At 43.4% G+C, this 27,449-nt stretch overlaps 1 long non-coding RNA gene across 7 annotated transcripts in view; it reads right to left on the reverse strand.

Moving 5' to 3' along the window:
* Positions 1-3,719: 3,719 nt before the first annotated feature.
* LOC129400079 (uncharacterized) overlaps positions 3,720-27,449 on the reverse strand; it is a 77,479-nt gene continuing 53,749 nt past the window's right edge. For all 7 annotated transcript variants that reach the window (XR_008627418.1, XR_008627417.1, XR_008627420.1 and 4 more), the window contains 3 exons: positions 10,210-10,378; positions 5,647-5,771; positions 3,720-3,845 (listed from right to left, as the gene is read on the reverse strand). This is a non-coding gene — a long non-coding RNA (uncharacterized LOC129400079). The remainder of the gene's footprint in view (positions 3,846-5,646; positions 5,772-10,209; positions 10,379-27,449) is intronic.

A 27,449-nucleotide genomic window follows, 5' to 3' on the forward strand; every position in this document is an offset into this window, starting at 1 on the left:
AGAAAAGTCCTGGGTTTGGTGCCCAGCACCACACCACTTGGTCTTGGGGTACTGGCAGGTGTGGGCCAAAAAAGGAAAAAGAGAAAAAAAAAACCCTTTCTTTAGGCAGACAGTGCAGAAAGGAGGCCTCAAAGATGGTTCTGGCCTCCTGCCCTCAAAGAAACCTGACCCTCCTTGAGGTATTTGGCATCCAGAAAGAAAGGTTTTGCCAAAAATCATTCTTTTGTACCAAGTAGTACCAAGAGGAAAAATGAAGAAAAAAAAATTCCTAAACCTTACCAAAAACAAAACAAAAAGATGCGGGCAGTACCGTACTCTTCTAGAAAATCATTTCTAACACTAACTGGATTTTCAGTACTGTGATCACCTATCCTTTACCTCTGACCCCTGCCATTGGCACAAGAGCTTCTAAAACCATGACACAATCCCCCCACCCCGCCTGCTCCCGGAAAACGACTTCAAGTCTTCCTAAAATCTCACCAAATCCTCCTCAAGCCCATCATCTTTCTCACCTGTATCAATGAGACCTGAAAGTGTTCAAAGAGCACGCGTAAAAGGCAGAAGTGCCATCAATTGTGGTGCTAGTGGTGTTGAAGTACTGAAGTGGCAGCTTCATCCTCTGTTCAGTTCAGGTTTTATCTCTGCAGATACTAAAGGTATAGTAGACGTTTTTCCCCAGGATCCTGCTCAAAAAATTTAAATATGTGGGGCCAGAGAGACAGAACAGCAGGTAGGGCACTTGCCTTGAATGCAGCCAACCCAGGTTCAATCCCCAACACCGCATATGACTCACGAGCACAAAGACAAGAGTAAGCCCTAAGCATTGCCAGGTGTGGCCCAAACAAACGAAAAATTTTCAGACACCTAAATATTTTCCTTTTCAGAGGGTTTGGGGCACTGTATGTGGTGCTGGAGATTGGACCAGGGTCAGCCACATGCAAGATATGTGTCTTCAACCTTGCACTATGTCTATGCTCTAAAGTGTTCTTTAAGACAAAGAAATGTTCAAACCTTTCCAAGTTCTCTAGAGCTAAAAAGTTAGAAAAAGGGGTGGAGGCAATGCTCAGGGGTCAGGGGCACCTGACTTGCATGCGTAGGGGCTTAAGCTCAATCCCTGGCACTAGATTTTGTTCCCCTTCCACCCAACACCCACCCAGCACTGCTCTGTGCATTCTTTTGTCTTTGGGTTGCTTTTGTCTTTGGGTCACTCCTGACAATGCTTAGAACTTATTCCTGGCTCTGCACTCAGAGATCACTCCTGGCAATGCTTGGGGAACCATATGAGATGCCAGACCTCAAATCCAGCCCAGCTACATGCAAGGAAAGAACCGTTTCTCTACACTAGCTCTCCCCATACTTGGTGTAATCTTGAAGACCACCCCCAGCACCTCTAGGCCCTAGAACAGAATTGTTCAACCCAGTTAAGTGGCCTCCAAGCCACCTGAGCAAAACTTGGAAGGCCAAAATAATAAAAACTAGAAACAATTTCTCCTCTGAGTTCTAAAGCACTAATCCATACCCTATCACTATATTCCATTATCATAGAACAGTTAATATTTAATAAATGAATGTATTTTACAAACTCCTATTACAGAACAGGTAATTCTTTTAAAAAAAACATTCAAGTAGAGAATTTAAAGAGGTCTCAGATAATAGAGCCACTACTGATTAACAGACACAAATTCTGTTGTTTTTTTTTTTTGTTTTTTATTGAATCACCATGTGGAAAGTTACAAAGCTTTCAGGCTTAAGTCTCAGTTACACAATGCTCGAACACCCATCCCTTCACCAGTGCACATATTCCACCACCAAGAACCACAGTAAACCTTCCCCCTACCCCCCCCCCATTGCCTGTATAGTTGATAAATTTCACTTTACTTTCTCTTTACTTTGATTACATTCAATATTTCAAAAAAAAACTCACTATTATTGTTTGGAGTTTCCCTCCCCCCCAAAGTCGGACCTGCTGGAAAGGAAGCATTTGATAATTTGTTTTCCACTGCTGAGAATAAAGAGATATGAGGTCGTGTGGCTGCAACAGCGCCTGAGAGGCTTTGTATTGCAGAACAGGTAATTCTGAGGTGCCTGAGTAAAAGTACAGTGGGTAGGGCGTTTGCCTTGCACATGGCCTACTCAGGTTTGATCCCTGGCATCCCATACAATTCCCGGAGCACCACTAGGAGTAATTCCTGAGTGCAGAGCCAGGAGTAACCCTGGAGCAACATCAGGTCTGGCCCCCCAAAACAAAAAACAAATAATTCTGATTACAAATCAACCTAAAGGATTAAATTAAACCCCTGAAGAACCACCACTGACATTTTGCTAACTTTATACTAGGCTTTTTTTTTTTTTGCATAATTAACATAACAGTTGTATTTTGTCATTCACATCCTTTAAGTTTTGCTTATTTCTTTTATCTATGTTTTTAAAAAAATTTTAATTTTTATAGTTGTTTACAGTGATTTATTACATTCACTACTCCAACTCCAATCCCAACACCATTACATCTTCCCACCACCATTATTTCTAACTTCCCAACCATCACCCATGCCTGCCCCAACAGCAGGCCCTGTCATCCCGTTGCTCATCGATTTGTTCGAGCGGGCACAGTAACGTCTCTCATTGTGAGACTTATTGTTACTGTCTTTGGCATATCCAATACGCCACAGGTAGCTTGCCAGGCTCTGCCTTTCGGGCTAGATACTCTCAGTAGCTTGCCAGGCTCTCCGAGAGGGGTGGATGAATCGAACACGGGTTGGCCGCGTGAAAGGCGAACGCCCTACCGCTGTGCTATAGCTCCAGCATAGCAGGCCCTAAATAGTTTATTTTGTATTGCTTGTTCTGATTAATTCACTAAAAATTATCAAAAACGGTTTCCTTGGAAGGAGGTGTGTAAAGATTGTTATATCTCACCCTGGAGCCATTAAGCCCTTATACATGAGATTAATAACATGTTGTTACAGGTTAAGCATTGTGTGTTATTATTTTCTTAATCAAGATTGGTTGCCTTCTACTTTACATCCCATCCAATCTGGTGTGCTACTCCTGGTATATCAGTGGTTTAGAGTATGATATGTTGCTCCAGAAATTCTAAAATTTTGAATGAGATACAGCTGGAGTTAAATTTTTAACTGGATGATGACTTTGGGGTCCAGAAGCATCTCTGCAGCCCCCTGCTCTCTTTCGAGATTTAGTTATGAGTCAATCTAGGTTTTGTTTTATGGTCACATTCAACGAGTGCTCATGGATCATATTCCTAAGGATGCTTAGATGACCATATGCAGTTCCGGGGATCAAACCAGGGTTGGCTGCATGCAAGGCAAATACTCGTACTATCTGACTTATTTTAATGTCCTGTGAAAAGTCTCAAATACTGAGGCATTACTATATTGTTTGGCTTTAGTGTGGAAAAATAAGGTAAAAGTCAGTTTCATGAACTATCCAGTCTGAGCGATGTGAAGAGGGCATTCTTAGAGAAAAAAACACTTACCTGAAAAACACCCTGAGAGATGCTCCTCTCGGAAAGACTACAACTTCCTCTAATGTGGCTGCTGCTCCCTTCTGCCGCAGGGCCGTTCACACAATCCAAGAATTACCTCCCCTCAGCACAGGTATGGCCATACGCTTGCTAAACTTCTCAAACTGTGCTCATTTCTGTCCAAAACAATCTAGAAAATCTGAAGTGTTTGTTTTCTTGACGCAAATAATTGAACATTACAGTGTGAATAAAAAATTTTATTTTGAAAAGCAGGTTCAATACTGAAACTTGGTGGAAGGGCAGAAGAATATGGCTCGGAAGTATTGCATGTCTTGTGTGCAGGGGTCCCTGGCTTTGAGTCCTCTCACTGCAAATTTAAAAAAAAAAGAAAGAAACTCAGTGGTGATCCTTTACACTATGTCCCGCAATCACTTCCAATATAGCTGTTAGTTCACCTCCAAGAAACCATTCACTGTCCAAAGGCAAGACAATGGAGACCAACATCAGGATTTTCTATCAAAGTACTGATGTCTCTGCCTCTATGATCCCTCTGAAGAAGAGTCCTGAATCCGGCACTGGAGAAACAGTGCAGAGGGCAGGACACTTGCCTTGCATGCAGCTGACCAGGTTCAATTCCTAGTACCCCACAAATGGTCCCCCAAGCCTGCCAGAAATGATCCCTGAGCACCGCTGGGTGTGGACCAGAGACAGAGTCCTTAATCCTCATCCAGGCAGAATTACGGACCTTGGAGGATTGTGCTAAGAGTATAAAGGTAGTTAGGAATGAATGCCAGGAAATACAGGGCAGAGCCAGGTAATAGGGCCTAGTCTCTCTGAAGCCCTCGTGCAGGTTATAATTTCCAGCCACACTAAAACGCATCAGGAGTACATGGCCAGGGTATAATAGAGTCAGTTAAAACCTTCCAAGAGCCAGAAAGAATACTGATTCTGAGTCCAAGCAAGTAAAGAGGAACGGTGGTAAAGAAGAACTCAAAAAGTAAATACCCTCTGGGTAAAATCCAGATAGAAGGAAATCTCCATTCACCTCCTCTGTTGCCCCAAAGACTTTTTCAGTGACCTTCTGCTGCCTACCCACCCTCTGCATCACCCCCAGGTGTCCAGGACTAAACCCAGAATTTTACCCATGCAAGGTTCTAACCACTGAACTGTATCTCCTAATAGTTTTGTCTGATTTTACACCGTACCTGGCTATGCTCAGGATTTAATCCTGGCTCTGCATTCAGGGGTCACTCCTGATGGTTTTCAGGGAACTGTATGTGGTGCTGGGAATCAAATAAATCAGTCGCATGCAAGACAAGCACCTTAACCCCTGTGCTCTCTATCCATACCCCATTAAGCATAATAATTTTAGGAACCATGAGAAGATTCTGCTGTGAGTTGGTGGCTCCACGGAGTAGAAAATTCCCATAGCTCCTTCATTCTCTGCCTTCCACCCTGCCACCTCCTGCTATAAAATCTACCACTAAAACTGTCCCCAAATACCCAACAAAGTTGTAGTGAGGCTGGATAAGGATGGCTCAGGAAGGAAGATTTGAAAAAGATTCCAACTACTCCAGATGGAATCCCGTTGACCAAGAGCAAGGCATACAAGCAAGGCCCAGGTATGTGGGTTCCAGAACTAAATTTCCATGCCATATGGTGGCAGAGGCGCCGGGCTGTCCCTCCCCAGCTCCCCACTGACTCGTCAGTCTGGCTGTCACACACCCAATGTGCCTCTGGGCTCCATCTTAGCGCACCAACAGCACTGGTCCAGAGACACCCAAATGAATCCCAAAAAGGGTTAATGCTCTACAGAAATGTCTCTGGAACCCAACCATTTATAATCTAGATTCCAGAAGCGCATGGTTGTGGCACCCATAATATTCAAAATGAGCAATAGACAATAAATGATCTATCATCTGCCCCTGGCAGGCAGGCTTGAATGGTGCTTGGAAAATTTGAGCAAAACATAATGCCCCAAATTAGAGAGTATTGGGGAAATACTGCCTGCCACGGAGGCAGGGGCAAGGGGAGGGGGAGATATACTAAGGATACTGGTGGTGGAAGGTGTGCACTGGTGGAGGGATGGGTGTTCAATCACTGTACGGCTGAGTCTCGAACATGAAAGCTTTATAACTGTAAAACAAAACAACAAAAAAAGATTCTACCTTTGGGCCGCAGAGGCAGTATAGAGATTAACGGCATTTGCCTTGCACGTGGCTGCAGCAACAATTCCACGGTTTGAATCCCAACACTGTCCAATTGGCTCAAGCATCCCACCTCATCCTGCTTCCTGCCAAAAACAAACAAAAGGATCCCTTTACTCATTCATTCATTACTTCATGCTTTGACACTGACTGGGATATAAAAATGGCTTGCAAAATTCTTACCAGATATCACTGCTTGCAACTGCAGGGGAATCCTTTTAATTATAGAGGTCATACCCATTGGTGCCCTCAGAGTGGGGGGCAGACGTATGTAATGCGTGGGGATCAATCTCAGGGCAGTGCATAAGCTAGGCATGTGCTCTACCACTCAGCTATCTCTCCTGCCCCCTGCAGAAACTTTTCAGGTAAATCTAGCTGAGTTCAAAATAGTAAGAAAAATAAAAATCATCGATGCCTTTGGTGTTGACACAAAAATAAAAATAAATGTATCCCACTGATTCAAAACTTCTAACAAAAAGTAATTCCATTTTTGTACTTACACTGATCAGAATAGGTTAGTTGGGCAATTTAATCCTATCAATAGGATAGTTGAAAATTGAAGTGACTTAAGGAAATTTGATTTCCCGCTCATTAACACCGCCTCTCTTAGGACCTTCACTAGCCAGCTCATACATGAACAAGTGAGGCTATCTAATTCTAAATGTAAACAAGTCTAATGACATTGCAAAAGCTGTTTTCATGTAATTAATTTAGGCAAGCCCGCACACTCATGGGTCAAATCAATAGGCTTTTATTGTACTGTTTTCAAAAGAATAAACCCTGAATTTAACATACCACAAAAGTCACTCTTAGCCCTGCTGTAAGCAAATGAGCCAATTTATTTCCAAAACACCTCTAGTTATTTATGAACAAATAAAAACTCACCACCCCCACTCAAATTTAATGGAACCTTCAAGTTTCTGTGGTTAGGGAAATCTGGGGTTGTGATGGTGAGTGACATGGTATCTTTCCTGGCTCTTTTTCCCGCCTATCTCTTAACTGTGGATATCCCTAGCTCCATACCATAGGTTCTGCTCTAAGTTTCTCTCCAGGGAAAATTCACATCTAAAAGACAGACAATGAAACGAGGGAGAACGACTCAGTGGGGATATAAGCAACAGAATTTAAAGTCTGAATACCTAAGTTTACGTCCTAATTCTACTCTCTACTTGAGCTTCATGTACATAAAAGGAGAAAAATAATAATGCATATAGAATTGTTAGCTATATCATTATAGAGTGATACAGCTATAAAGTGATATATGTAGTGATATAACTATATAGTGATATAGCTAACATAATTCTATATACATATTACATACTTGCCTTTGTAAATAAAGATTTTCTTTTTTATATATATAGAAACCACAGAGGAACCACATCTGGCACTGCTAGGGGGGTCCATAGAGTATGAGGATAGAATTCAGAACTTCCCAGTCAGACAAATAGTACACATGCCTTGCATTTGGCTGACCTGGGTTTGAACGCCAGTATATGGTCTCCAAACACCATGTGGCCCTCCCAAGTCCCACCAGGAGTGATTCCTGAGTGCAGAGCCAGGAGTAGTCCAAAATAGAAAGGGGGAAAAAAAGAATGAAAAAACTCAAGACTCAGGACTTCACATATACATGACATGTGTGCACCACTTCAGTTATCTCCCAGCCCACATATAGTGACTTTAAAATAATGTTGTGGCTGTTGTGTTCCTATCATCATTACTCCTACCTCTCAGGTTCCAACTGAGACTACCATAACATATCCCTTTGAAGATCTAGCAAGACTGCCAGTAGGAGGGTCAGAATAGCAGTGCAGAATTTAAGGTGCTTGCCTTACATGCAACTGACCCTGGTTTGCTCCTAGACAAGGCATATGTTCCCCTGGCATCTGCCAGTAAAGATCCCTAAGCACAACAGAAGCCCTGAGAACTGCTGGGTATGGTCCCAAAACACTGTATCACACTGTCATCCCGTTGTTCATCAATTTGCTCGAGTGGGCGCCAGTAACGTCTCCATTATGAGACCTGTTGTTACTGTTTTTGGCATATCAAATATGCCACAGGTAGCTTGCCAGGCTCTGCCATGTGGGCAGGATACTTTCGGTAGCTTGCCGGGCTCTCCGAGAGGAGTGGAGGAATCGAACCCGGGTTGGCCTCATGCAAGGCAAACACCTCCAGCCCATTGTCCCAAAACAAAAGAAAATTTAAAAAACAATGAAGAAATAAATACGACTGCCAGCAGGAAAGGATGAATCAAGATTCAACAATCCATCCCCCAAGTATGTCAAAGACCAAATCTGGAGCATAACCCTCCCACCTTTTTTTCTCTATTTTAACAGCTCCTTTCTAAGAAGCTTTAGTTAATTATACCTTAAGGAGTCTTTTGTTTTAGGGGGAGGGCCACACCTGGCTGTGCTCAGGGGTCACTTTTGGTGATGCTCAAGAGACTATATGAGGTGCTAGGGATTAAACCAGGGTCAGTTTAGTGCAAGGTAAGCACCTAAACACCAGTACTTGCTCTCCGACCAACAATTCTTTTCCCCTTCCTTCTCTCCCCAACTTTCCTTTCTTCATTATTGATGATGCTCCTGCTGTGAACTTGAGGCTGCACACACACACCTGGCCGTGGTTTGACCACATGGCTAGCAGTGGGTGCTCCCCACAGCTGTACATCACGCTGCAGTACCTGCACACTTGAACACAGAGCTCACTGAGGTTTGCACATATGCTCACCAGGGTTCCACTCTCCTTGAGGCACACACTGTTGGCTCCCTGGGGTCACTTCAGTGATTATACAGTTTTTTGGTTGTAGCTCCTCCACATCTCAGTTGTGGGACTTGTCAAGGGTCATACCATATTTGTTTTATTTTTGGAGCACACCCAATGATACTCAGGATTACTCCTAGCCCTACACTCAGGAACTGCTCCTGGCATTATTTGGGGGACCATATTCCGGGATGCTGGGGACTGAACCCCAGTTGGTCGCATGCAAGGCAAGTGCTCTACCAACTGTACAATCTCTCTAGCCCACATCACTTTTTCTGATGTTTACACACACCAGGCTACAGTGTGGCCAGAACTCACTTGCTTGTAGCACTGGTGACTGGACAGCAGAGCTGCCAGGATCAACAGTAGAGTGGCCAGGATCATGCTCAGAACAGGTGGTGATATCAGATTTGAGCTCATTTGGACATCTGAACAAATGTATTTGTCCATGCATCTGTAAGGTTGCATCCTAAGCCACTGACCACCAGGCCCTATTTTCTCTACTTTAGAAATCTATTTACCTAAATAAGAACCCAGAACTTAGGGATATATGGAGCCAGAACAATAGTACTGTGGGTAGGGTGTTTGCCTTGCATGCAGCTGCCCTGGATGTGATTCCTAGCACCCCAGATGGTGCTCCGAGTCCACCAGGACTGACCACTGAGCACAGAGCCAGGATTAAGCTCTGAGTATAGCCAGGTATGGTCCCAAAACATACATATCCCAAAATAACAGAACTTATGGATAGATCTCCAGCTCTTTCAATTCAACGTCAAAAAAGAAATTCAGGGGCCAGAGCAATAGTACAGTGGGTAGGGTGTTTGCCTTGTATGTGGCCAACCTGGGTTCTATCCCCGGCATCCCATATGGTCTTCTGAGCACTGTCAGGAGTAATTCCTGAGTGCTGAGCCAGGAGTAACCCCTGAGCATTGTGGGTGTGGCACTCCTCCCCCCACAAAATTTGTTTTCTCCTTATAAAAGAGTGATTCCCCGTGCCAGTTATCCTAGTTTTTGTCATGACAATCTCATTTTCCAGTTTCACAAGGTAGACAACTATAGAATTAGTAGTGACTTGTTCTGATTCTTTCTTCCATAACTTCTTGGCTGACTTGTCCTTCAGACTGGTTCTTCTTATAACCCAGCTGCATACCCCAACTGATGCCGTATTATTTCAGGGCTGGAGTGGCACCACAGCTTTATAAACTAACTCAAAACCTTTTAGTTTCCTTCATTTTATACATTTGCACCGTAACACCTTCCCTGATCACTGCTTTTACTATCAATATTCACTGCATAGCTCGAGGGGAAAATAACTGTGTCTGGCTTCAGCATACCTACCACCATTTTTTATTTGTTTGGGAGAGATACTCAACAGTATTCACGGGTGACTCCTGAACTCAGAGACCATGTGGCGCTGGGGTTTGAGCCTGTACCTCCTGGATGCTAAGCATGCAGTCCAGTCTGATGAGCTTCCTGTCTGGTCCCACTAACTACTGCTCAAATGGACTTTTTTTCCTAAGGCAGAAAAGATCATTTCTATTAACACTGTGCAGAAAGATTTTTTTAAAGTACATACAGGTATATACTTCAAGGCGAACAGGTTCTTTATAAACTAATTTTTAATATTTCTATATCAGAATTATTAAATAACAGTTTCACTTTAATGGCTACTTCTCCCCTCATGAAGGATCCCAAACTGTGTGACAGTTAGGATCACTTCTGCACATACAGCACCAGGGATTAAGCTCAAAACTGCATACTCACCTGGACTAAGTCCAGGCCCTTCCTCTGAGACCTTCAACGGCAGAGCAATCAGACCGTCATAGTACACGCAAGTTTTGAACTCTCAATGTTGTGCTCACCATGTATGCACTTTAAGCCACTGAGCCATCTTCTGGGTCCCTTGATGGTCATTCTGACTGCTTTATAAACTCTGCAATAACAAATAATTCACATACATATATTTCTGTTCATGGGCCCTGGACTTAAGAGCAAGAGTACTAAAATGTTGTACATATTGCCAAAATACAATCCAGAGAACTTGTATTACCAGCAAAAGGCTGCAAGTGCAATTCAGTGGTAGGGTACTTGCTGTGGATGTATGGAGACCTGGCTTTAAAAAAATCAAACAAATCTATAGGGGACAGGGATTGGGGCACTCGCCTTGCATGCAGCTGAGCCGAGTTCAATTCCCGGCATCCCATATCAACTCCTGTACACCACCAGGAGTGATTCCTGAGTGTAGACCCAGGAGTAACCCCTGAGAATTGCTGGGTATGACCCAAACAACAACAAAAAATACAAGTATATATTTAAAAAAGGCAATTTGTCATCAATTTTTTATTTTGTTTGCAGTGGTTGTACTTTTTGGTTGTTTGTGGGCCATGCCTGGAAATGCTCAGGGGTTACTTTTACTCCTGCCTATGCACTCCGGAATTAGCCCTGGCACTGCTCAGGAGACCATATGGGATGTCAGGGACTCAGGTTGGCTGCGTGCAAGGCAAGAAGGTGCCTTACCTGCTGTACTATTGCTCCACCCCTGCTGGCTGCATTTTTCTGTTTGCTTAGACAGGAGCAGGGACAGGTGTAGTGTTTGGGCCATACTTGACAGTACTAGGGCGAAAACAGTAGAGTCAAACACCAGCTCGGTGCTCTGAACCATGTGGTGCTGGGAATTGAACATGAGGTTCTTGCATGTAAATCATTTGCCCTAGTCCTTTGAATCATCTCCCCAGCCCTGTTGTGGTTTTGATCCTATTTCTGCTTTTGGTGACATAGTAAAAATCTACTTCTAATATCCATGGCAGGGAAAACAGGAGTTGGGAAGACTGGTCAATGGTTGGAACTAACCACAAATGAGTGTGGAACTGAGGGTAGGTAAGATAGAGAAGAGACCGCTATGACAATAATAGCTGGGAATGATCACTCTGGACAAGAGCTGAGGATTAAAAGTAGGTAAGAAATATTCTGGATAACCTTTCAGTATCAATACTGCAAACCACAGTGCCCAAAAGGAGGCAGGGGGGGGAGAGAGAGAGAGAGAGGGAGAGGAGGGAGGGAGGGGGGGGGAGAGAGAGAGAGAGAGAGGAGAGAGAGAGGAGAGGAGAGAAGAGAAAAGTACCTGCCACCATGATCCAGAGACACACAAACAAATCTTGGACCTGAGCAACTTGCTGCAGAGATGGCCCGGGACTTGCAATAGGCCTTCTCCACTGGGCTGCTCCAGACGGGGGCAGGTGCTGTCCCTCCCCCTGCCCCCTAAGAGCTCCAGTGGTCGCCATTTTCTAGAAGCCAGCGAGAAGCTCCAGGTACGAGTGATGGTGACGGCAAATCCCAAGTCTCGAAGGACAGGGGAGGAGTGGGCCCTTCTTCCCCCAACCCTGACGGGACACTGAGATGAAGCCACATCGCCCACTGACTACTTAAGCTCCCACACAGCCACGATCCAGAGACACACAAATGAATCTCGAACCCGAGCAACTTGTTGCAGCAATTTCTTCAAACCCTAATTATTAAAATCTTAGAATTCCTAGAGCACACGGCCACTCTTGTGGCCGCGCAACATTATCTTATAACCATAACAAGCAATACAAAACACACTGTCTAGCATTGCATTTTTGGCAGGTGTTAGGGGTGGTAGGACTGGTTCTCGAAATATCAAAGGTAACTAGAGTAGAGAAAGAATATTTTGCAAATTGCCACACAGGCCGGGGGAGGTGTGGAATGGGGGAGGGGAGAAGATACTGGGGATTTGGGTGGTGGAAAACGTGCACTGGTGTAGGGATAATCGAAGTTCAAACATGAAATTTGTTACTGTACCTCACGGTGAATTAAGAAAAAAAAAGTGTCTGCCATAGAGAGGAAGGCAGGAGGTGGGGGGTGATGGGAGGAACCTGGGGACACTGGTGCTGGGAAATGTACACGGGTAGAGAGATGGGTATCAGAATATTGTATGACTGAAATCCAATCATGAACAGCTTTGTAATGGTCTCACAGTAATTCAATAAAAAAGTTAAAAAATAAATCTATTTTAACATATAGTTGAAACTTTATATAGTTTTTACATAAAGTTTTTACAAAAAAATCTTTAATCCATCTAGAACTTACTTTAGCTAGATGATGACAAGGATCTTTTTTAAAGGATTGCTATAGACAGTCTTCCTGTCTCATTTTTTCTAAACATTATCCTTTTCCCATGGAAACCTAGGCCTGATTCTGGACTTTCTATTCTACCCTGAGTTCTTGTCGCCAAGAATTCCTCTTTCCAGTTGGACTAGTTTTTTTATTGCCCACAATAGGTGTTATGTAGGTTGTAGTCTATATTCACACCACTGCCTCGGACTGGAATATCCTCTTACCATCCCTCCACAGATTTCTTCAAAACAAAACCATTCCTGAGGCAAGAGGTAAATACTATTTAAAACAAGAAATGCATTCAAAAGAGGAAATGTAATCAGAGGTTCTACAAATATTTGCGTGGCTAAAGAGGTAGATGAGCTTTTTACTCAGCTGAGTTTTTCAGTGAGCTGTGGCTATGCAGAGCTGAGTTCAGAGGGAGAGTGTACAACTGTTATGCATAAGAGTGGAAGCACTTGGAGTGCTTAGTAGCAACACAGTGAAAAACATTTGTAGAGGAAAGATAAGAATAGTAAGAGTCCAAACAAAACATTTGTTTAAAAAAGAGTCCAAGGCCTTGTATAGGTAATGAATGGTAATGAATCCCAAATGAGAGGAGGGAAAAGTACTTTAAGGAACAGAGATGGCCAGTATTAGAATTCAAGTTGCTTGTTTTGCTACAATAAAAAATTCTCTCCATTGCCTCAAACATTCGATAATACTTACTAAGCCTTGAAGGGCTTTAGCTGGAAGATACCTGAATTCTACATTAGGGTCAATGAGGAAGGAAACAGAGCATGCTTGAGAAAGTAAGATTGACTATAATCTAATTTAGTGAAAGCGAAGTTCAAAATTATAACAGCCATAAATTCATGGCTCCCAGGAATCTGAAAAATTCTGGGTGAGAGAATCAGACATAGGACAAGTTAAAGAATCACTGTGGGGCTGAAGCGACAGCACAACGGGTAGGGCATTTGCCTTGCATGCAGCCAACCCGGGTTTGATTCCCACCATCCCATACAGTCCCTCAAGCACTGCCAGGAGTAATTCCTGAGTGCATGAGCCAGGAGAAATCCCTGTACAATGCCGGGTGTGTCGCAAAAAGCAAAAAAAAAAAAAAAAGAATCACTTTGAGGGCCAGAGGGATAATACAGTACATAGGGCATTTGCCTTGCATGCAGCCACCCGGGTTTGATCCCTGGCACTCCATATGATCTCCCAAGTCCACCAGGAGTAATCCCTGAGCACAGAGGCAGAAGTAAGCACTGCTGGGTATGATCCAAAAACAAACAAGTAAAAAGAATCACTCTGAGCCAAAAATGTAACAGAAAGGATGATTCCTGCTAAGTAATGGCTTACACTGAATCCCCAGAATCTTTGAAAAGAAATCAAACCATGACGTTCGGTGATGATTTACAGAAGCAGCCCAGAGGGCAAGTACCAATGACTCTGCTTATCTAAGAAACAAGCTGAGTACCCTATGCCCCATAATATCTTTACGCTGCATGTCTGTAACAAGGTCTTCTGGTTCCTAGGATGTTCTTAATTAGGTCTCATCTCTTCTATAAAGATTTCTACCAAGCTTTTAGTCCTCAGGAGTTCCCTTCACAGCACTTCCACTTTCCATCTGAACCTAAGTTAACTTTCAACTGTACTTTATTTTTGTTAAACTGCTCTGTCCACAATAGAGAAGGTAAGAAAGGAAGGGAGAAAAGAAAAAAAGAAAGAGAGAGGGAGAGACAAAGAACGGAGCTATCAATCCCACACCCTGAATATCTCCCATTATATTCAGAGTCTATTAAATTCCTAGTGAAGAAATAATGGAAACTAAAATGCAAAACCAACATTACAAATATTCCTGGATACAGATGCTCTTAAGTCAAGGAACAAAGGATGAAGAAATAAAAAGGAGTAAGGAAATAAGAAGAAAAAAAATATGCCGCTGAAAATATAAGGTGGCTTGGGATACAATGAGTTTAAAATGCCCTTATACAGCAAAGAAGAGACTGTTTAAATGGCTGGAAAACATGCTTTGTATGCAGAAGGTCCAGTTTCAATCTCCAGTCTCCTCATCACTAAGTTAGGACAAATCCCAAGTATAGTCAGGGGTGGCCCCAAAAACCAAAAATAAAAATAAAGTGTCTATGTTGACTATAATTTTAACAGTACTTGGCCATGATGAGTAAGGAACTCTAGTTTGGTAAGAGAGGTTTTTGATACAATAATAACTACTAAAGCCATAAACAGATGACATCACCTATAGATTGCATATAGAAAGAAGGAAGAAATAAGAGAGTTAAGCACAGAACCTTAGAAAATATCCTCTTCCTTGGGGCTGGAGCAATAATACAGTGGATAAGGCACTTGTCTTGCATCTGTGGTACATATGGTCGCCCAAACACCATCAGGAATAATCCCTGAGCCCAGTGCCAGGTAAATCCTGAGCATTGCCAGGTGTGGCCCCAAAACAAAGAAAAAGCAGAAAATATCTTCACAAGGCCCTGGTAGAGAGTTCAAAGGACTAAAAGCACATGCTTTACATACTAGGGTTCTAAGTTTGATCCCAGCCACCAAGTAGTTCTGGAGCACTGTTGGGAGCCTCACCCCAGCACCTAAGCAAGAACAGCTACCATCAACACCAAACCCTACTCCTCTACCATGCCCCCCCACCCCCGCCACACCAAAAAAGAAAGTATCTTCATACATGAAGAATGTTAGGGAAAGACCAGTTAGAAAAAACAAGCCTTGGGAGCCCAAGAGATAATAGTACAGCAGTAGGGTGCTTGCCTTGCACGCAGCCAACCTGGTTTGATCAGGAATCCCATATGGCCACCTCCAGTACTGCCAGGAGTGACTCAAGTGCAGGACTAGGGGTAACCCTAAGCAGCATCACCAAAACAACAACAAAAAAGCAAAACAAAAACAAACTATGGGTCACCTAATATTTAAAGGCTGATTACATAATCAAATGGTTCCACTGAAGAATTCTATATGCCCATTTTAAATCTTCCTTCCAACTTCCTACTAATGAGCTTATTCTCTGATCATAAAAGAGTAAAAAACTATGGTTTTTTTAGAAGTAGTAGCAAAGATGGACAAACAATAGGTCAAGGCCCTATAGGTGAAAAAAATGATATTGTTTAAATAGTCAAACATCAATATATCTGAAAGTAGAGTCAAGCTGTGCCTTTCAATCAAGGGATTTTGTTTTGCTTGGGGCGGATTGGTACCACACTTACTGGTGCTATGAGGACCATGAAATGCCTGGAATTAAGCACAGGGCTTCACACATGTGAGACAAGTATTCTATCTGTGAGTCACTGAGTGTATCTGCAGAGAGGTTTTCTTTTTCTTTTCTAGTTTTTTTTTTTTTTTTTTGAGGGAGAGAGGAGAGTTTGAGCCACACCCTAAGGTGCTCAGGGGTAGTGGTGCTCAGTAACCCATATACAGTGCTGGAATAAACCAGGGCCAGCCACATGCAAGTACTTTACAGCCTGTATTGGTACTCTGACCTCCAGATTTGACTTTTTTTAAAATCTAATTTTATAATCAGCTCTGTCTACTAAATAGGTTAAAACTGATCAAAGACAGACTGGAGAGAAAGTACAGGAGTTAAAGCAAAAGCCCTGTACGTAGCTGACTATACAGTTCAGCTCAATCCCACAACGTGGCCTGTGGAACATTGCAGAGTGTAGCCATAAAGACCATAAAGCACTGCTGAGTGCTGGCTTGAAGGCCCCCCCAGAACCTGGGGTGATGATTGATCAAGAATCACCAGGAGTGGTCCCTAATCTCCAGAACATTGCTTGGGAGACCCCCCCCCCCCACTAAAACAAAAAAAAAAGGGGGGGATTGGCTAGAGACAGTCAAGATAACATCAGGATCTCAAAAGGAGTTTTAGTAATTTCTTCCTGGGGGAGTGGTACATGTGGCAAACTCAAGGGCCATACCTAGCTCCTTGTTAGTGCCAGGAATCAAACCTGGGCCTCCCCCAACAAAGCATGAGCTTCACTCTGGTCAGAAATTAATAAGTTCTGGGGCTGGAGCGATAGCACAGCGGGTAGGGCGTTTGCCTTGCACGAGGCCAATCCGGGTTCGAATCCCAGCATCCCATATGGTCCCCTGAGCACCACCAGGGGTAATTCCTGAGTGCAGAGCCAGGAGTAACCCCTGTGCATCGCCAGGCGTGACCCAAAAAGCAAAAAAAAAAAGATATTAATAAGTTCTTCGTCAGAAGTCTCAGAGATTTCTATCTGCTTCCAGAGGCCTTTTCCTGGTGTCCTGGGTTGGGTATGCGAGCAAATGACTGGCTTACCTAATGAATTGTCAGCTAGGCCAGCTGAGACTCCTAACACTTGGTCACCCACTCTGCCAGTTTTAAATGGCTCTCACCTGTAAGACTACCCTGCTCATTACAGGTTTACCTCCAATGAAAGGTGGAAATAAATTATACAGGCTGGATTGCCCACATGCTACATAAAGAGGGAAAATAGGAAATCTAAAAACATGATACCCTTTCCATAAAAATGAGTTCCATCCAACCTGGCACTGATCCCCTCTTTAAAGTCAAAATGCTGAACTAGCGGTGTAGTCTTGAGACTGATACTGAGATAACTAGTTTTAAGAATGGAAGAGAAGGGGCTGGAGAGATAGCACAGCGGGTAGGGCGTTTGCCTTGCACGCGGCCGACCCGGGTTCAAATCCCAGCATCCCATATGGTCCCCTGAGCACCGCCAGGGGTAATTCCTGAGTGCAAAGCCAGGAGTAACCCCTGTGCATCGCCAGGTGTGACCCAAAAAGCAAAAAAAAAAAAAAAAGAATGGAAGAGAAAACGCTGCTCAGAAGTGCTAGAGAAATCCTGGGAAGTGCAAGAAATGAGAAGAAATGAGAAGGCCTCATTCCTTGGACCAGAGCTGATGGTATCTTTGGCTATGAAGGCATCACTCCAGTAACCATTTCCTGCTCCAAATGGTGGAAGAAGAGTATCCAAATGCGGAAAAAAGAATGCAGAATCCCTACCTCCCCCCACTGTAGGGCTCTACTCCAAATAAGCTCCATGCAGATACACAATAAGTAGTACAACACATGGTATAAGTCAGCAGAAAGTCTAAGTAGTAAGCACAAGCTAAGCATTTGTTGAGTGAAAAGCACCAAGAGATTTTCCAGCCCCAATAAATTCTTTTATTAATTTTCATTATCACTAATTATCATGAAGAATCCCTACATTTTATGTGCACTCTTTGGAATAAAGCCTCATACTTTCCAAAACTTTTCCACCAGACACCATATTCTGTAAGAATTTAATAAAATTTCATCTAATAAAAAATAGTTCTCTAATTAAATAAGTAGGGAAATGTTTATTCTTTATCTCCTATTTAGAGTTTTATGATGCATAATTAAAACTCTTGGAGGCACAAGCACTTGGAAAACTACCAAAAATTCAGAACATGGGACCAACTAAACTAAGAACCTTTAAGAAGCACTGCTGGAGAGACAGACCAGCATGACATCTAATTAACCCAGGAGTAATACAGAGTTCAGGATGGTCACTTTTGGGAGATCCATGTTTGGTCAAGACTCTACCAAAGTCTAGCTGTAAGAAAAGGCTCTAGTGAAGAGATAGTGTAGCAGTTAGGGTGCTTGTCTTGCACACAGGCAACCTGGGTTCAATTCCCCAGCTTCCCTAGCACCACCAGGTTTCCCTAATGATGACAGGAATAATTCCTGAGTGCAGAGCCAGGATTAACCCAAGCATCACCTGGTGTGACCCAAAAATTTAAAAAAGAAAGAAAAAGCTCTAATCAGAGAAGGAACCTGGACTAAGAAGATGAAAGACAAAGGCTCTTACAATTGAAAATGGGCTAAATCCAAGTTGTAGTGCTGGACAGGGCTAGGTGGCTCAGGAGGCAACTGGATATTCAGACCTCTTAGAGAAAAGCCAACATAAGAAACAGACAGCCAGACACTGGTAGGCAGAACTGTGACTCAGGGAACAGACCCATACCCAAAGTCCCTTCTGTGGGGACATAAGTGCCAAAATGCTGATAACTGGTGCGTGAACTTGTATATAGAGCTGTGGTGATCAGGAAGAAGAAAGAGCTAAGATAATCTCAGAAACCTCCCAGGGCTGTGCTGATTCCACTAAGGAGGCCCAGACCCTGTCAAACTTTAGGAGGTACAGGGTGGGGACCATTCTTAGGATAGCCCTGGAGAGAAATGTACCAGAAAAAATATGAATACAAACTTCAACAGGCCTGCATGAAGTCAATGTTAATCCAAAAGAAAACACTCCAGAGACACGGTAAGAATGTAGAGAGAAGCTGAAGACTGAGAATGAAGAGCATCCATAAACCCAACCATGAGAAGCCAGAAAGGCAGTGAAATTTGAGTTTCCTTTGTCAGACTCCGTGGAGGAAGAAAAGATGTGAGGATTTAGTTTGGGAGCACTGTTAAATAAAAGATTAATAGTCAACTAGTTTTATCTCTCTTTGAAGGAATCAGGCCCAAAAAGTTGTAGGTATTAAATCACAGTCACTGTGCTGGCAGTCTACCTATTATGATTACCTATTATGGCACCACAAAATTAGCGGGCAAGAGGAACTGCACCTTCGCGAGGACATCCCAAGTGCACTGTCATTGCTTTCAATATGACTCAATAAGCTGGAGCGATGGCTCAAAGGGCTGAAAGTGCCAAATTCAGTCCCAACACTACACAGTACCTAAGCACCAATCTGCGACCCAAGCACTGCCTATGTGGCACCAAGTGTCCCCTCCCCATCCCATACAAATTGATATATAATCATCGGCCACAGTCCAGAACTCACGGCTGCTTCTCCCAGAAGGGAGCATAAAATGAGTCCCCCATAATCATGCCACCAGACTCTGTGCCAGGCTGTTTTCACTCAGGGCACCCCAGACTGGGGCGGGTGAGAACCCTCCCCTCCCCAAGGGACCCAGCCCCGGCAGCCGACCTCCATAACTGCCACCATGTTCCAGGTCACTTCCCACATGCTTGGGCAGAGCTTCATGCATGAGTGAACATATTCCTGGACACATCATAAGACAATCCCTACCCATTTTCCATACCTCTGAGAGAGCCTGGCAAGCTACTGAAGATATCCCACTTGCACAACAGAGCCTGGCAAGCTACCTGTGACGTATTCAGTATGCCCAAAACAGTAAGAATAATGCACAATGCACTCTTCGTGTTCCTAGAGCGAGCAGACACCACTGGGTTATACTAGCACATGACAGGGATGAATGGAGACATTACTGGCCCCCGCTCGAGCAATCGATGAGCAATGGGATGACAGTGACACAGTGATGTGCGTGTGTGTGCGCACGCATGCGCGCACAGCTTTGGTAAAGCCCTATCTCAGCACAGCTCGTTGGGAAATCCAGATCAGAAGTTGTCTGTGACCAGTGGGCACTGAGGAAGTGCCCTGCCCATGTTGTCACCACAGGCCTCTTTTGCGCCATCACTTTACATCATTTCTGGGAAGTCGCCTTCCTCCTAAGATCTGTGACAGTTCATGTTTGAGAACATCACAGCAAACCACAGACCCAAAACTCCTATACTCCTTACTACATGCTGCCTGTCAGCTGTTCTGCACGACACTACCCAGCACACTAGTAGGAAATCTCTACCCATGATCTATTCCTGGGAGTCAGTGACTCCATCTCACCACCAGCTGCTCCACTTCTCTCAGAAAAAGCTGTAAAAGAAAATATTTCTTCAGGGACCCAGAAGCTTTTCTTTTTTTTAGGGCCTTGGTACTCCTTCATGTCAGGACAAAAAAGCCTTCTCCCCTCAAACCCTACCCTAATTTAGTTCTCAGAAATCTATTTCATACAGTAATACTTACATGACCAAATGTCTCACAGTCAAGCCCCCTCATGGAGTATCTTCTCGTATACATAAACATATGTGTAGAAATATGTGTATATATACATGAGAAAGATTACATACACTTTTGTAAGTAAAGCAAGATAGTTTTTAATTTGTACTGAATCACCATGAGATACAGTTACAAAGTTGTTCATAATTGGGTTTCAGTCATACAATGTTCCAACGCCCATCACTCTACCAATGCACACTTCCCACCACCAATGACCGGTTTCCCTCCTGCCCGCCCGCCTCCCTCAGCCCCATCCCTACAGCCTGCCTCTGCGCAGACACTTTTAAAGCAGAATAATTTTTATTGAATGAAATGTACTTAGAAGAATGTGAGGGTAAAGAAAGAGAGAACATGGTCTTCAAAGAGCAACAGAAGAAGCAAGCAGACAAAGAGATGTGTTTAGGGAGACACGGGTTTGCTTAGGGGGAACTCAAGCTTGAGAGAACAAAACTAGAGTTCTGTCTTCATTATTCCTTTTATGCTTTTTTTGGAGGGTGGGGGTGGGGTGGAAGGGAGGTAAACTCAGCAATGCTCATGGGTTACTCCTGACTCTGCACCCAGGAATTACTCCTGGCAGTACTTCGGGGACCACATGTGGTGCCAGGGATAAAATCCAGGTCAGCTGAATGCAAGGCAAACACCCTACCCATTGTACTACCACTCCAGCCCCAAGGAGTGTCTTTGTTTTTAATAAAGCTTTGGAGATTTATTAAATCAAGGGAAAAAAATTCCTCTTGTATAATTCCAAGCAATAGTGAGTAGCTGGGCCAAGGCTTTGAAAGGCTAGAAACATTCTTGGTACCCCTGAAATTACACCACTTGACCCTTTCTATGTATGGCATCACCTGACACCTCAAGCTGTCCCCTCTGCAAGTCCAGAGGCCTCTTCTGGACCTGGGCCAACACTCACTGTCATCTGGTCTTCGTTAAAAGGTAAAAGAGAGAAAGAAAAAAAAAAAAAGATAAAAGAGAGACACCATTTACTCCATAATACTCACATAATAGGTGCCACCAGCACTTATTATATAATAGAGTACACATAGTAGGGAAACATCACAGCCTCTACTCTACTCCCATTGTGAAAAAGAACTGGGCTTTTATTTCTATTTTTATTGAATCACCGTGAAATACAGTTACAAAGTTTTCATGATTGAGTTTCATTCATACAATGATCAAACACCCATTCCTCCACCAATGTACATCTTCCACCACCAATGTTCCCCCAGTATCCTCTTCCCCATCCCACCCTTCTACCCTACCTCAGTGGCAGAAAATTTCCCTCTTACCCTTGCTCTACATTTGAGCATTATGATTTGCAATACAGACACTGAGAGGCCATCATGTTTGGTCCTTTATCTACTTTCAGCACACATCTCCCCTCCCGAGCCATCCCTCCAACCATCACTGACTTAATTGACTTAGTGATCTGATCTCTTTTCTATCCCAGTTGCTTTCTCCCCCAACTCATGAGACAGGCTTCCAACTGTGAATCAATCTTCCTGGTCTGGGGCCGGAGCAATAGTACAGCAGGTAGGACGCTTGCCTTGCATGTAGCCAACCCAGGTTCGATCCCCAGTATCCCATATGGTCTCCCCAACACTGCCAGGAGTAATTCCGGAGTGCAGAGTCAGGAGTAAACCCGAGCATCTCTGGGTGTGACCCAAAAAGCAAAAGAAAAAAAAAAATCTTCCTGGTCCTTGTCTCTACAGTCCTTGGGTGTTAGGCTCATATTATTTTATATTCCACAAATGAGTGTAGTCATTCTATGTCTGTCCCTCTCTTTCTGACTCATTTCACTTAGCATGATTGATACCGCTCTATGCCCATCCACATATAGGCAAATTTTATGACTTCATCTTTCCTATCAGCGATAGCACAGTGGATAGGACGTTTGCCTTGCACGCAGCCAACCTGGATTTGATTCCTCCAACCCTCTCGGAGAGCCCAGAAAGCTAACGAGAGTATCCCGCCCACACAGCAGAGCCTGACAGGCTCCCCATGCTGTGTTCGATATGCCAAAAGCAGTAACAAGTCTCACAATGGAGACGTTACTGGTGCCCGCTCGAGCAAATCGATGAACAACGGGAGGACACTGCTACAATGGACAGTGCATCTTTCCTAACAGCTGCATGGTATTCCATTGTGTAGATGCACCAAGTTTCTTTAACCAGTCGTCTGTTTTCAGGCACTCCTGTTGTTTCCAGATTATGGCTATTGTGAACAGTGCTGCAATGAACATACAGGTGCAGATGTCATTAAAAAGAACTGTGCTTTTTTGTACCCTTGGGATATATTCCCTAAGTAGTCTTGCTGGGTCATACGGAAGCTCAATTTCTAGTTTTTTGTGGAATGCCTATACTGTTTTCCAGGAAGGCTGGACCAGTCAGCTTTCCCACCAACAATGAAAGAGTCCCTTTTCTCCCCACATCCTCGAACAGGGCCTTTAAAGCAGAAAACCAGTCATTAGCAATGCAATGAGGACTTTGAGGTAAAGAACAAAGGCTTTGGGGGGCCAGGGGATCAATAGTACTGCAAGTAGGCAACTGCCTTGCACTCTGCTGACCCAGGTTCCATCCCCAGCATGCATATGATCCCCTGAGCCTGCCAGGAGTGATTCCTGAATGCAGAGCCAGAAGTAACCCCTAAGCACCATCAGGTGTGGCAAGAAAAAAAAAAAAGAACAAAGGCTCTTTTTTTAACCCTCCCCAATAGCCAGTTGGTGTCTTTCCCACATATATTGTTTTATCTCCTCTATATACAGAACCCTAGTATTCTATAAACAAGATGCTCTGGCTAGACATGTCTCAACAAGCAAAAGTGTGAGGGAGAGAAAGATGGCACCTCTCCTCTTCTTCTTTTCCACCTTCCTTTCCTAAATCTCAGAGACAGAGAGCTCTGAAACTGAGCTTTGGAGCTGGACAGACCTGGGAAGAAATAAATTCTAAATTCTAGACATTTATTAGCTGTCTGACCTTAAGCAAATTACAGAACCTGACTTTTAGCAAATCCACACAATGCAAAAATTGACTATCTTTTGCTTTATAACTAAGAAAATGCACTAAAAGCATCTAACACCTCCTGGCTCTCCAGACTATTTCTGCTCTTTCTCACCTAGTAAAGTTATACTATGCTATACAAGGCTGTGTGTGCTCCACAAAAACCTTCCCTTCCTTTCCTAAATCCTACCAAAATTCCCATCACTTAGAAGAGTTAACTTAATCAGTTAAAAAGAAAGCAATCTAATTAAATGAAGTCAAGAAAAATCTGAATCCATTGTCCTAAAAGAACTCTTCAAAGTTAAAAAAAAAAATTTTTTTTTAATCTCATCAAGCTACCAAGCAATCAAAAGATCCCAGGTAGATCTGTTTATGGGCAGAGAACTCTGTGACCTTCCTGGAATGGGGGCAGACAGATGACCCTCCCTACTGGATAGGCCCAGCAGCCCCCACCCACACCCAACATCCTCCAACATAAAATCGGCTCCGCTCCACAAGTGAACCTCAAAAAGCTGCCAAGCCACCAAGTGACATCTCCAAATGTCACAGTACTGACAGCTCAGTAGGAATATAGCAAATCTGATGGAAAAGTTGTGCAGAAACCCATCCAGTCAATGACTGGAAACAGTAACACAGAAGGCTCAACTAGCATCAGCCAGCTCAGTAAATCCTCATGACTTCAGTAATAGCATTGTGGGATATAACTATCACAAATGGACTTTTACTGCTCTATTTTGAGGTGATTTGTTGTTTTATCTTTGTTGTTTGGGGACCACACCTGGTGGTATTCAGGGATTATACCTGGATCTGCGCTTGGGGAACCATAAGGGATGCCAGGGATCAAACGTGAAATGTTTGATGCACACGCACAGCGAAGATCCTACTCACTGTACTATCTCTCTGGCCCCACTGATCTTTTATTTTATTTTATATAATTTTATTTGCCATTTTGTTGTAACAAACAATATGAAGTAAATTAATTTGTATCTGCTGGACAGGCTTGAAGGGGTGAGCAGAAAACTGGGGGCAATGGTGGATGGAATAAAGGTCACACTGGTGGTGGGATTGGGATTGGAACACTAAATGCCTGAAACAACTGTATTATGAACTACTTTGTAAATCATGGTGTTTAAATTATAAATATTTAATGAAAAAATTTGGCAGTGCCAGGGACTGAACCCAGGTCTCACATGTGAGACATACATTGTACCACTGAGTCATATCCTAGCCTTTTAGCTGTTAAGTGGGTTTTTTAGTTTGGGTTTGATTTGGAGGGGTTTTTATTGGTTTTTTTGTTTTGTTTGGGTCATACCTGTTAGTGCTCAGGGCTTACTCCTGGCTCTGTGCTCAGCGGTCATTCCACAAAGACTTGGGACCATATAGAGTGCCAGGGATCAAACTCTTAGCTGTTAATGGGGGGAGATAGGAGGGGTTGTTTTTTTTTTTTTTTTTTTTGCTTTTTTGGGTCACACCCGACAATGCACAGGGGTTACTCCTGGCTCTGCACTTAGGAATTACCCCTGGCAGTGCTCAGGGGACCATATGGGATGCTGGGAATCAAACCCGGGTCGGCCACGTGCAAGGCAAATTCCCTACCCACTGTGCTATTGCTCCAGCCCCTGTATTTTTTAAAAGGATCCTGGATAATCAAATAAAAGACGGTTCTCCAAGAAGCTCGAGGCCATTACTATGTTGGCCTCCCTACAACAACACAGCCTCTATCACTCTCTGCTGAAAACAAGAAAACATCAGAGCTATAGGGCATCATGTCAGATTCCTGAATGTCATACCTCAAATCAACAGGTTCCAGAATAGAACTTGGGAGCCTTGGCTACCCTTTCTCCCCTGGCCAGTGAACACCATTTCCTTAGCCAGGAAGTTACAGCAGTACTTTTTTTTCCTATGAGGTTTCCAACACTATTTTAAACTCTTTGAAATCAAGCAACAACAGGATTTCATTATGGTCAGAGACTTAGAGCAGTATTCAGACCTGGGCCCTATTTCCAGAAATCACAACTACTTCTCTAAAAGGTCTCTACAAGTCTCAATAATATAGAAGAGCAGGCCTGCATCATAACTTCTTTCTCAATGATCCAACAAGAACCACCAGGAAATTTCTGGGCTCTCCACAGAAAGGGCCCTAAAAGCATATTATTGTAACTAAAAACAAAACAAATGGTAATCACTTGGCACAATGTGCTATGCACAATTAAACATAGGAATTCATACTCTGAGATACTCATAGAATTATGTACATTCTACTTGACCTTCTTTCCTCTTTTAAAAAAAAAACAGAGGCTATACCCAGCAGTACTCAGGGAGGCCCTGGGAACTATTCCAGGCAATACTTAAGCCCAAATGTGCAGGCTTGATGGTTCAGTGATCAGGCCTGGCAATGCTAAGACCCACAAGGGCCACAACCAGTGGTGCTCGAGGGCTACCAGGCTGACATCCAGCAATGCTGAGGCAAGAGGTATGCTATGCCAAGGATCAAACTCAGAGTCTCACTCCACTACATTGAGACATTTTCCTATCCCCTACTTTCTTATCAAGTTCCCAGGCTGGGACATCAAGAGTCAGAAACACATAAAAAAGGCAAATGGAGTTGACTGGCAGTTTCAACAGATGGAATAAAGAGAAAATGAAAAATGAAGCCCAAGGTGAAGGAGGGAATGGTCCATATGGAATTATTTAATTGCATGTATTTAAATAGGAAGAGACAAACCTGAAATCATTCTAATTACCTAATATTACCTGAAAGGGAAAAAAAATCAGAATTTTGCTAGATTTTCCTTATGCCTTGCTTGATTTTATACTGTTTGCATTTAATTATTTTTTAAATTTTTCTATGGGGAGGAGGGGGCTTTTTTGGGGAATATACCCAGTGGTACACAGGGCTTATTTCTGGCTCTGAGCTCAGGGATCATTTTTGATGGCGCGTCGGAGACTGTATGTGATGCCTAGGATGAAACCCAGTTGGCCACACGCAAGCCAAATGTCCTACATGCTGTACTATGGCTCTGGATCCAGGTGGGGTATTTTGGGGGGGGAAGGAAGGGTTGGAGCTATTTTTGTATATTTGAGGATCACACTTCATAGGGTGCTCAAGGCTTACTCCTGACTGTGCTCAGAGATCACTACTGGAGGACTCAGGGGAACTATATAGGGTGCCAGGGACAAAACTGGGGTTGGCCACATGCAAGGCAAATGCCCTACCTGATGTACTATCATTCCAGCCCCTATATGCTATTTTTTTTTCTTTTTTGGGTCACACCCAGCAATGCACAGGGGCTACTCCTGGCTCTGCACTCAGGAATTACTCCTGGCGGTGTTTGGGGGATCATATGGGACACTGGGAATTGAACCCAGTCAATCGCATGCAAGGCAAATGCCCTACCTGCTGTGCTATCACTCCAGTCCCTAGACTCTATTTTTTAATAGTTATTCAGAACTGAATATTATGAGGGATACCATAATCTTTCTATTGCTTATATCTTTAAAGTTTTTAATTAGCTCTCTGGTACTAGCAGGAAGGAAAATCTAGAGTCGAAACTTCAAAGTCAATATTGCTTTCTTCATTCAATATTTTTTTTCGTGCATACACAGACACACACACAGACACACACACACACACGTGTGTGTGTGTGTGTGTGTGGTTCAGGGTCAAATCCAGCAAACTGTTCAGTGGTTGCTCCCAGCAGTTCACAGAATGTGCAGTGCCAAGAATCAAACATGCAAGCAAGTGCACTAGCTCTCTGAGCTATCTTCTTGGCCAAAAAACATTTCCTGAAGGGTAAGAAAATGCCGGATTTTTACTCAGTTCTGGGATACAAGAGAAAACAAAATAGATACGGTCCCTGAGCTCCAAAAGTTCAATCAAGTGAGAAGACCTGAGAATAAAAATAGGATTCAGAACTGATTCAGGCACACTTGAAATTGGACATATTATGTCTGTGATTAGATAATAAACATAAAAAATAAAAGACAGTTTTGA

Source organism: Sorex araneus, chromosome X (genome assembly GCF_027595985.1).
Source record: "Sorex araneus isolate mSorAra2 chromosome X, mSorAra2.pri, whole genome shotgun sequence".
Classification (NCBI taxonomy): Eukaryota; Metazoa; Chordata; class Mammalia; order Eulipotyphla; family Soricidae; genus Sorex; species Sorex araneus.